Genomic DNA, 11,150 nt, shown 5'->3' with positions numbered 1-11,150 from the left:
AAAATAAATAAATAAACAAACAAAACGTGCTGGGCACAGCGACACAGCCCTATAATCCTAGTGCCATGGGAGGCTGAGGGAGGAGGGTCTCAAGGCCAGCCTGGGCAACTTAGTGAGAAACCGTCTCAAAATAAAAAAATAAAAAGGGCTGGGGATATGGCTCAGTGTAGAGCTCCCCTGGGTTTCATTCCCAGTACCACACACAAAAAATTTTTTGATATTTAAAAAGTAGAGTGTGTTTTGTTTGTAGGTTCACTTCCTAGGTGACTAGTGCCCAATCGTTTAATTTCCAGAGTGGTGCTGCTTGAGATAGTGTTTAGGCACATCCAGTACCGTGCACAGAGGTGAGAATCACAACACAGCAGAAGCACACAGACATAAGCCTGGAAAAAGCTGTCCCTGCAAATAAGTCTTGCCTGGAAGACACCAGCTTGGAAAAATGCTCTCCAGACCTTGAACACTGGGAAACACAGATATATCTAACCTACAGGGAAGCCAGTAATGAATAGCATCATAGCTACACAGAAGTCCTTTATGTATTGATTTAGCTTTTACTTTCGAAGCAAAATTTAGAATCCATAGCTCAGTAGGAGAACTATAACTGTGAGATTCTGCCTTTAACAGGACTATGAAGACTAACAAAATTGAAAAAAAAAATCAAAGAATAGCTTTAGATCTCTAATAAGATTAGGAAACAGTGCTAATGACCACAAATAGATCAATTGCATCATGTACAAGTGCATCTAATATCATAATATCTAACACGCAGAGCAAACAGGTACTCAACAGGTTTTAATGGTGGACTTCCCAACTGGTAAGTTTCTGTCCATCTTAATGGTACCGAATGAAAGTGGCAGAAATGCCAAAAGTTTTATTGACTATTTGATGTGCTGAAGGTCCAAATACAATGCACATTGTGTGAAAGAAAGCACTTTGGGTCACCTTGCCCGTGCTAGGCCTGAGCGACCTTACACTTAGGGACGAGCTACACGGCGGACATGGCACTCGGATGGCAGCCCAGCTTGACTCACAGACACAGTGTCAACTTACAATGACTGTTGTCGATTTGATCAGAGTCATTAAGTGGTCACTTCAAAGACTTTAAAATGGACAGACACACGACCTTGGCCGCTGCCGGAGCTGGGGAGCCGCTGTCCCCGACGAATTGTTCCCGAAAGGCGACGGAGGAAACTGAGGAAGAGCTGGAAGAGGACGATGACGACGACGAGCCAGATGGGACCCTTCGGAGAGACTCTGTCGGAGACGTTCCCGGAGAGGGTCCGGTCGGTCGGCGGCCAGAGCCACTTTTGATCTCTCCCTCTTAGTGGCTCAGAAAAGGTCCAGGTTTTCCAGGGTAGCCAGGGACCAGCGCCTCCTGTGTGACGTCGTCCCCAGACAGAGAAGTCACCCAGCGGCAGACACCTCTAGGCTAACCAGCTGGGCAGGCTGCAGGAGGAGAGCAGGGCTCTGCCCTCAGGCCTGGAGGATCGGTGGAGACCGCTCTGGAGCTGTCTCCATGGGAGAAATTTGAAATTCAATTCAATCTGACTGCTGACTATTTGGGGAGAAAACAAAAATCTCTTTAAACTGTGGCACATTGATCCCAACCTGGTGGGAAGAATTCTCCCCTCATTGTCAACCGTGCCCTCCAGCTGTCCTCAATGTTCCTTCTGTCCTCGATGGGACACCAGAGTGCAGCTGTGCAGAGGGGTGTCCCAGCGCTGGCCACCTCACCCCTTCAGTACATTGCTCCTAGGGAGGACCCCACTGTCTGTCTCATTATGGGGTAGAAATGATGCTCCACAACCGGAGGGAAGGGCCCCTGATTTTCTTTCTTTCTTTTATTTTATTTTTTTTAAGAAAGGAGATGTTGGGGAGGGACATGTACATATTATAAAACTGACAAAGAGCACGGTGGCTGTCTTGTAAAGCACCAGGAGCCCCGTGTATTCTGAAGAGAAGTGAGGCTGTTTACCGCTTCAGCCACAAAATGGGGACAATGAGTGTGGAGGACAGAGCAGAGGCTCGTTTCCTCTGCACATTTTGGCTATTAGACCTGTGTGTAAAAAAAAAAAGTCAGCACTCACTTTTTGTATTTATTAAAAATGATTCCAACTCAAAAATAAATAAATAAAATGAATAGACACTTAAACCTTGGCTTTGCTAAGACTCATTTTCCTAAGTAATCAAAAGCTTAACAAATGCAACAGAAAATACAAGAGATTATCTCAATAAAACACAAAAGCTTTGTTCCTTAAGCCAGTTTTTATAAACTTCAGCTATAGCATAGAATCTAGCTGCTTTAAACATAATCAGACCCTGGTTTTCCATCATGCATTAAGTGTAGACCTCCTTGCCTGTAGCTGACTTAGCCACACTTTCCTTTCTGAGCTGTGACGTCTCAGATCCCCTGCCACATGCTGTGATCCTCTGGTTTTGCCTTGTCTTTCTGTCTTTTCATTTTGGCATTTTATCTTAGAACAAAAACCTTGTCATAGAAAATTGTTTCTTCTCCCCAAATATTCTCTTTTATTTTGAACCTTCATTACCAAAATTGTGGCCTCATACCCATAACTTGCTTCATGTTGTTCCTTATTTCGGACTTATTGGTTCTTTCCTGCCTTTTTTCCTTTTTTTAAATATTTTTTTAAGTTGTAAGTGGACCCAATACCTTTATTTTATTTTTATCTGGTGCTAAACATTGAGCCCAGCGCTCACGCATGCTAGGTGAGTGCTCTACCACTAAGCCACAATCCAGCCCCTTTGTTTCCTTTTTAAATTTACATTTTGCAACAATCCTTACAAGTTATCTTAGTATAGATGGCAGGAGAGGGAGAGGGAGGGAGAGGGAGAGGGAGAGGTAGAGGGAGGGAGAGGGAGAGGGAGGGAGAGGGAGAGGGAGAGAGAGAGGGAGAGAGAGAGGGAGAGAGAGAGGGAGAGAGAGAGAGAGACTGAAATCAGATGGAGAGGCAGAGAGTTGCAAGGTCTTGCAGTTAACCACCATTGCAGCCCAAGAGCTGTCTCAAGGTATTCACCAGAAACAGTCAAGATGTCCATCAATCACAAGCAGGGAGAGTGGGAAACCACGGCACCAAGCGGAGCTCCTCTTCAATTAAAGTACTGATGCGCAGAGGGGCTACCACTAGTGAGTCCAGCTCAAGAAAGTGTGCAGATAGGTCCACTGCCTCCCAAGGTCCCATTTCATAGGGTTCTATCTCTTTCAGACATAATGGCATTTTTTGTTTTAACTAGTTTAGCCAGAGACCTCAATATTGTAAATTGAAGTGGGCATCTGGAGATGGTGTGTGTGGTGCTGGGATGGACCCAGGGCCTCTGTGTGCTGGGTGGGTGCTCGGCACTGAGCTACACTCCAGTCCTTTTTTTTTTTTTTTTTTTAACTTATTTTGAGAAAGGGTCTCTAAGTTGTCCAAACTTAGGGTTCTCCTGTCCCGGCCTCCCAGCGGCTGAGGTCACGGGAGCGTCACCACGCGTGGACAGCGCCTGAGCTTCCACAGGCTGCAGAGCTCAGGCAGGAGTGGCCTGTTTTTTAGGCAGGGCCAGCCAGCAGGGCCCCCGGTGAGGGCTGACTCTGGTTTGAGCCTTTCCCTGGGTGGCCTCCTTCACTTACTAACCCCCAAGGCCTTTCAGAGGCCCAGGAGACTGGGAAACCCCCGCCCCTTGAAGAAGGAAAAGTAGACTAAACCAAATAGGGTGGTCCCGGGTTCCTCGGAGGACATGGAACTGTCCCCTGTAGCAGCATTAAGTCTGGGCACGGGGAAGAGCAGCTGAGGAGACCCAGCAGGCCCAGTGCTCCCAGAGCAGGAAAGCAGCAGGCCACCGTCCTTCAAGACAGGCAGGACCTGTGGGAGACCCAGGGAGCCTGCCACGGAGAACCGCCGGCTTCAGGACTCCAGAGGAGCAGGACGTGTTCTTGGGAAGAAACTGGCCACCAGCAGAGGCACATGCCACATGTCTGCCTTGGGGCAGTGGCCCTGTCTGCTGTCCTGAATGAGACAAGCTCTGCTAGTGACACATTATATCCCCATGATGATGAAAACTCACCTCACCGCCTGAACCAAATTTCTCAAAAGCCTTTAAGTACCACGGAGGAAGGAGAAGGGAGGAGAAAGTCCTTGGGTTTCAAGAACAGGAACTCCCCTGGGGTGAGGGTTGGGGAAGAGAGCATGTCCCAGGACCTGGAAAAACACGGGCAAGACGGGGCAAGGTCTCCCACTGGAGGAAAACAGGAAGATGGGGACGAAAGCACTGATGGCCAGCCAGAGGGCAGTAGGCCTCCAGCCAGGACAGCAGCCCCAGGCGCTCCGCCCAGGCCCAGCAATGGCTGAAGGCTTGGCACAGCTGAGGGCCTCCAACCTCAGGGACGTAATCCTTCTGGGGCTGCGATTTCCAACCCCATGTAATTCTGAGTCAGGAAAAGACACAGATCTTCTAGGCAGTAGATGCAAAGTTTGACTGGCCTGTTCCCCAGCCATGAGGACATCCAGGTGGCTAGAGGGTGAGTACCCAGTCAGAGGCTCCATTTCCACTTCCCATATTGGGAAAAAGGATGAGAGAGAAGAAGAGAGAGATAGAGGAGACCTAGGGAGAGGACAGAGCAGCTGGGCCCTGTGTGGCAGGAGCTCTGGGTCTCAAAAGCACAATTAAATAGCTTCAGCAAACATTTAAAAAAATTTGCCAGGTGTGGTGATACGTGCCTATAATCCCAGCACTCAGAAGGCCGGATGCCTGGCTGGACCCTCAACTGAGGTTTCTGTCTCTTCCCTTCCTGGAATTCTCCTCAAGGTAGCCAGAGGAGTGGCCAGTGGGACAGGCCCATGGGTAGCTCTGGATAACCTATGTTCCAGGATTGGTGACCAAGGGCCCTGCCCACACCCAGACATTAAGATCCCCAGAGCCTGGCAAAGCTCAGAAGGGGAGGGGGTATGCCCTGGCCCAGCCCTGCCCCACTTCAGGGAGACTCCTGCAACCTCTGTCTCATGAAGGAGCCAGGGCTGGCCTGCTGGAGGGTGAGCAGCATGTGTCCATGTTAAAACAAATATATATATATATATATATATTTTTTTTTTTTTAAGAGAGAGAGAGAGAGAATTTTTCAATATTTATTTTTTTAGTTCTCGGCAGACACGACATCTTCGTTTTATTTTTATGTGGTGCCCTGCGCATGCCAGGCTAGCATGCTGCCGCTTGAGCCACATCCCCAGCCTCTAGGACAAATATTTTTATGTCCCCCTCAAATTCATATGTTGAAGTCCCGACCGCCAACGTGAGGCCAGAATTGGGTGCGGTGGCTCACACCTATAATCCCAGCAACTCAGGAGGCTGAGGCAGGAGGATTACAAGTTCAAAACCAGCCTCAGCAACTTAGCAAGGCCCTAAGCAACTTAGCAAGACCCTGTCTCAAAAATTTTAAAAAAGGGCTGGGGATGTGGCTCAGTGGTAAAGTACTCCTGGGTTCCATTCCTAGTCCAAAAAAAGGGGGGGGGCGGGAGAAGGAGGAGGAAGAGGAGGAGGAGGAGAAGAAGGAGGAAAAGGAGGTGGGCAGGAGAAGCCAGAGACTCAGCTCACAGCAGAGGACCCTCTGTCAACCCCCGAGACCCTGACCTGTGAGCACCCGACTTGCTGTCCAAGCCAGCCCCTGCACGGGGACGGTCAGAACAGCCATGTGACCGACACCACCTGTGCTGACAGACACCACCAGCACCAGGTGAGGCCTCAGCTGCCAGCCCTGTGCCACACGCAGCAGGCTGAGCCGCTCTGCTGATCCCAAGCTGCCGGCTCCATGAGTTTTCCTCTGCCACCTCCAGTCTCGGGTGGCCGGCGAGGCCTGACAGCCACTGCCTTTATCAGGGCTGTGCAGCTGTGGAAGGGACACGGGGCTTTCCCAGCCCGCCCTCAGAAACCCATCTTGGCAGGTATGCCTACAACTGATGCCAGTCAAACTGGCCAAGACAGAAGCCGCGCACCTCTGCTCTGTGTCAGTAGGGGGCAGAGCCTCCCCGAACCTCTGCCTCGGGGCTGAGTAGCCCTTCTGAAGGGCTGTCTGCAGGAAGCATGTGACTGGGGAGGCCTCTGGAGCAACCTCATTCTTGAGAAATCCCCCAAAGGAAAGAACAAAAAACACACGAGGACAGAAATGCCAAGGGAACAGGGCAGTGGCCCATGTCTGTCACCCCAGTGACTCCGGAGGCCAAGGCAGGAGGATCGTGAGCTCAAGGCCAGTCTCAGCAATGGAGTGAGACCCTGTATCAAGGGATGTGTCTCAGTGGTAGAGCAACCTCCAGGCTCAGTCTCCTGTAGCGAACAAACCCCAAGTGAACATTGTTCATGAATATCAAAATAAAAGGGGCCCCACGCGGCCCTTTCCCAGGACATGCCAGGCCACAGCTTACCTGACCTTCACAGTGACCCCGTCAGGGTCATGTGCACCTCAGAGGGGAAGGATCAGTGCACACAGCAGCCACACTGGGGCCACTCGCACAATCAGCACGAGCGCCGGTTCCAGCACGCCACCTGGTCATGTGACCCTGGTCAGCCTCCCACCGCCTAGCTGGCCCGACGGGCATGCCTCCAGTCCTGCCCAGACAGGCACACTGGTCTGTGGCCACCGTCTTCCTGATCTCCTCGCTGACTGCCCAGCCTCCCTCAGCCTCTTTTCTGCCTGTTCTCTCCTTCCTTCTTACCACACACCCACTGGCAGGGCTGCGTGGGTGCAGGTCTGAGGCGGGAAGGGACTGCCATTACGGACCTCAAGCTGGGAGACAAGCCTGAGGCTCGCACACCCTTTCCCCTGTGTGGCGACAGGCTCCTCCCTCCCCTTCCCCACCAGAGGTGTTTCTCGGCCCTCCTCCTGCCCCCATGCTCTCCCTCAGATGCTGCCAACGTCCAGTTCTCACCTGTCCCCGGCACAGACTTTCTCTGCACTGCGCCCAGGCAGCTCTTCTCTTGAGCTGTGTGCCACCCCACCTCGGGTGTGCCCTGGGGCTGGCCACACCCTCCTCTGCAGCCCTACCCCCTAAGGCCACCTGGGCCGTTGCCTCAGCAAAGGGGGTCCTGGGAACTAACTAGCCACAAGAGACACTTTCCCCTGGGAGCGCTGCCCAGGGTGCCAGAGCCCCGGGGGCCTGTCAGCACCCTGCCTCCCCGACATTGCCCTGCAGACCCCTCCCCTCCACTGACCCAGCCTGAACCCAGTCTGGGGTATTTCCCATCTCCACTAGGGGTGTGAGCCCAGACCCCTCCAGCCACCTTCCCTGCCAGGTGGGGGGTCCATCAGCAGCGGGCCCTGCAGTGAACAGGTCATTGGCGGGCTGTATCTAGCACCTCTAGATGCCCCCCTGGCCTTACACCCTGGAGAGAAGAGAGTAGAAAGTCCCTGGATAGAAGTGCCCCGAGGGCAGAGTCCCCTTCGCTGCAGCACCCACCCTACTGCAAGCCCCTCAGACCCTCCAAGCCATGTCCTTCTGTCAGCAAGTTTGTGACTGTGACAGTCGGTGATCCCAAGGAAAAAATCCTTCTTCTCAGACCAGACAGAACCAGAGCCAGGAAGTAACCGCTGGGAAGGGCTCCTCACTCGTTCCTGTACCTGCTCGAGGAATGCCCCAGAGCCTCACAAGAGATTCCCTGTCCTACCCGTCCCGGGCTTTGTACGCCTGGCACACTTGCACACAGGTCCCTGCACAGTTCACCTTAGCATTCTCTAGGACAGGGGCAGCTCAGACGAGAGGCTCTGGCCGGAGCACAGTAGAGGCCCCTGCACCAAAGCCCTGACGCCGAGTCCTGGGGGGGTCTCCAAGACCATGGAGCTCTGGATCCAAGCAGCTCCCGAGCTTCTCCCTTTTGCCTTTAAAAACTTTCCCTGCCCAAATAAATACCATTGTTTTCTTTGGAGACCCCCCTGATTGTTGGTTTTGCCAGGATTTGAACCCAGAGGTGCTTAACCACGGAGCCATATATATGTATATGAGACAGGCCTCACGGAGTTGCTGAGGCTGGCCTGGAACTTGTGATGCTCCTGCCTCAGTCTCTTCAGGGCGGTCACTGGGATCACAGGAGTGCACCACCCACCTGCTCTGATTGTCACGAGGTTGGAATGTGGCATTTGGGAACCTTGACTGGGGAGTGGTGCCAATCTCAAGTCCCAGTCTTTCACTTGGGCTAAGTCCTGGGCAGATCTCCATACAGAGGTCCCACCTGTATGGAGAAAACACCCATCCCAAAGGCAATGCCTGGATTCTGGCTGTAACAGCTTCTTCTAGCAAAGTGACTGAGACCCAGGAGGGGAGAAGTGGGCTCAGCAGGGGTGAGATAGGGTTCTAAGTCCCTTCAAATCTGCCAGCCCACCCACAGACAAGGACCCCAAAAGGCAATAGGGGTGGGGGGGGAGCCAGGCTGTGACTCAGCCTGTCATCCCAGCGGCTGGGGAGGCTGAAGCAGGAGAATGGCGACTTCAAAGCCAGCCTCAGCAAAAGCGAGGCTCTAAGCAACTCAGTGAGACCCTGTCATTAAATAAAAATAGGGCTGGGAATGTGGCTCAGTGGTCCAGTGCCCTGAGTTCAATCCCCTGTACCCCCCCAAAAAAGGTCACAGGACAGGAGGAGTGTGCAGGGGAGGGGCATCGGGAAGAGAGGCTTGGGTTACTTTCAGGCAACCTGGAGGGATCACCAAACACCTCCACCAGCCCCAGAGGGGGCTGGGGACCAGGGTGTCTGGGAGCTGGGGAGCTGTGGGCTAGCTTCCTGCACCCAATGCGCTCCACCAACATTGCTGGGAGCCTCTGCTCCGGGCCTCTGGGGTGGCCTCTGTCCTGCCAACCCAAACATACCCCAGCCGAGCACAGCACAGACACCCGCGAGGGAGCAGGGTCCAACAGCCTGGGCGCAGCGCAGCTTGCCACCAGGGCCCTGGTAGCCCTGGCGCCCGACTTGCCTGTCCAGGTCCCCACCTGCCTTGCCCATCCCTTCCTCCCCAGCTTCACGACCAGGGACAGCGCTAGGCCCCTTGCAGGCCACTGCTGCGCAGTGAGGTTCCTCTTCCTCAGTGCCCAGCCCTCTCGCTGGCTTCCGGCCATTGGTCCCTGCTCAGACCCAGGGGCACTGTGTCTTCCCAACTCTGGACCCTGAGGGCCTATTCAGACCTTGCCCAGGGCCCTCCAAGGAGTAATGCCCCTGGCTCTCACGAGAACCAGGGCCCCTCAGCGTGGGATGGGGCTGAGAGGGAAGTGGTGCCGGGCCTGAGCTCTCTTCCTTCCGCCTTTTCTCATATCCACCAGGCTATGTCCTCAATCTGGAGCCTTGAAGCCCAGCATTTCCTGTCTGGTTTATTACTAAAGAACAGAAAACATGGCGCTGGGGCTGTGGCTCAGTGGTAGAGCGCTCGCCTAGCACGTGCAAGGCTCTGGGTTCGATCCTCAGCACCACATAAAAATAAATAAATAAAATAATGCATATGAAAAAGAGCAGAGAACATGAACAAGGAATACTCCTTCAATGTCTGGTTTAGGCCAGTGCCCAGCTGGAAACTGTGGCCACCCCAGGACACTGTCTGCAGGCCGAGGGCAGGTGACAGCTTCCTCAGTTGCCAGGGCTTCCCCTGGTTGTAGATGGCACTGCCTGGTATCACTGCCTCAGACAGAGCCCTGCAGTGGCTGCCACCCTGTTCCCCTGCAAGGTATCTATGCCCTCCGGAAAAGTAATCCAGGGCTTGTCTTGTCTCACCTTTTTGGAAGCTCACAACAAGGCTCACCCTGCACACAAGAGGCCTCCACCTCCTGCCCTTGAACTAGAGCTGGCCCATCTGGAGAGATGGAGATAAGGGCAGGAGGTGTTGGAGAGGCAAGGTGGGCACAGGAAAAGACCAGGGAGCCAGTCTGAGCTGGAGGAGGGAGATGCCTAATAGGATCACCTGCTCGCAGGGGACCACCCTAACCTAGCACCTCACACACAAGCACACATACAAATGCACACACACAAACACAAATACACACACACTCACATGTGTACAAATGCAGATTTATGAGCATAGGAATGTGAATACATGTACATGTGTAATCACACATAAGCGTATGTGCACACACCTACAGCAATACACCAACACATACAACATGCACATACATATGCATATGTGTAAACACACTCTTGGCCCTACTCAGCCTCCTGGAGTCTTTTTCTAGCACTAGAAAGGACATCTGTCCAGCAAGTGGGCTGGACAGAGCCCCAAATTGCCCACTTCCCCCAGGGGCCCTGACAGTGGAGCTTGACCTGGGGTACACAGCAGTTCTGGGCTTCTGCCTGCACAAGATGTTTCCTTTTTATTTGAATCTGATTTTCTACTTGTCTGCAGCTACAGCTTCCAACACACACCCACCAGAAATTGCCTTCAGGTGGGGACCTTGTCTCGGTCACCACTAGAAACTGCCACTAGAAGATCCCATTTGTCAAGTGAACAAAAGAGTGGCAGATACTTCAGGGTGCATCTCAGGCCAGCCCTGCCAGGCAGAGTGAGGTGGGGGACTTAGGTGGGTCCCAGAATGCCTTCAAGGTCCAGGCCTATGGTGGTGGGATGGGGAGGGGTTCCAGGACCCTGTCTGCCACTGCACTCCTATCCTGGGCACCCCCAGCCTGGCTTAAGGTTGGGCTTCAGGACTTGGGTCAGCAGATGAGCAGAGGCTGGCTCTCCATCACCTTTGTACAAGCCAGGACCTGGACCCCTCAGGAGGAGCTGCTAGGGCACAGTGGAGCAGCCCCCAGTGCTGTGGCCTCCCGGGGATGGCACATGCCCAGTTAGTCTAGTCTTCTCTGTGGGGACTGCACCAAGGCGGTGCCCATATATACTGCTCTCTCTTGCCCAGCAGGGAGCACGCAGCCTCCACCCAGGGACTTTAATGTGGGTGGGCTCCTTGCCCACTAGTCCTGAGGAGGCCTGCTCTGCCCAGCAGCATGTCCTGAGATGAAACCTTAGACCCACCTGGCTTGCAAGACAGTTCCTGAGAGAGCCAGGAGACAGCACTGGAGAGACCTGACTGTGGCTGTCCCTGTTATGACCAGGCCCGGGAGAAGGGCAGTCTCTCAGAGGCCCTGCACCAGGCCTGGGGCTCAGTCCAGAATAGCCTGGTCCACAATCTAGAGCAGGCG

At 53.4% G+C, this 11,150-nt stretch overlaps 1 long non-coding RNA gene across 1 annotated transcript; it reads right to left on the bottom strand.

The window, feature by feature from the left end:
• Positions 1-518: 518 nt before the first annotated feature.
• Positions 519-6,754, bottom strand: LOC131424347 (uncharacterized). Its single transcript, XR_009227186.1, has 2 exons — positions 6,411-6,754; positions 519-2,056 (listed from the first exon to the last, which is right to left on the bottom strand). It is a non-coding gene; the product is annotated as an uncharacterized LOC131424347 (long non-coding RNA).
• Between the last annotated feature and the right edge of the window lie 4,396 nt (positions 6,755-11,150).

The sequence above is a fragment of the Marmota monax genome, unplaced genomic scaffold, assembly GCF_021218885.2.
Source record: "Marmota monax isolate L192 unplaced genomic scaffold, Marmota_monax_Labrador192_F-V1.1 WCK01_AAM20220418_F8-fsc00073, whole genome shotgun sequence".
Lineage (NCBI taxonomy): Eukaryota > Metazoa > Chordata > Mammalia > Rodentia > Sciuridae > Marmota > Marmota monax.
This window is presented reverse-complemented; position numbering and strand designations above follow the sequence as displayed.